Source organism: Bison bison, unplaced genomic scaffold (assembly GCF_000754665.1).
Source record: "Bison bison bison isolate TAMUID 2011002044 unplaced genomic scaffold, Bison_UMD1.0 scf7180017864063, whole genome shotgun sequence".
Lineage (NCBI taxonomy): Eukaryota > Metazoa > Chordata > Mammalia > Artiodactyla > Bovidae > Bison > Bison bison.
This window is the reverse complement of record NW_011494635.1, coordinates 13,568,329-13,568,741: the sequence shown is the minus strand read 5'-3', so window position 1 is coordinate 13,568,741 and position 413 is coordinate 13,568,329.

Here is a 413-nt window from a genome sequence, read left to right as displayed (position 1 = left end):
ATTGACTATGCCAAAGCCTTTGACTGTGTGGATCACAATAAACTGTGGAAAATTCTGAAAGAGATGGGAATACCAGATCACCTGATCTGCCTCTTGAGAAATTTGTATGCAGGTCAGGAAGCAACAGTTAGAACTGGACATGGAACAACAGACTGATTCCAAATAGGAAAGGGAGTTCGTCAAGGCTGCATATTGTCACTCTGTTTATTTAACTTATATGCAGAGTACATCATGAGAAACGCTGGACTGGAAGAAGCAAAAGCTGGAATCAAGATTGCCGGGAGAAATATCAATAACCTCAGATATGCAGATGACACCACCCTTATGGCAGAAAGTGAAGAGGAGCTAAAAAGCCTCTTGATGAAAGTGAAAGTGGAGAGTGAAAAAGTTGGCTTAAAGCTCAACATTCAGAA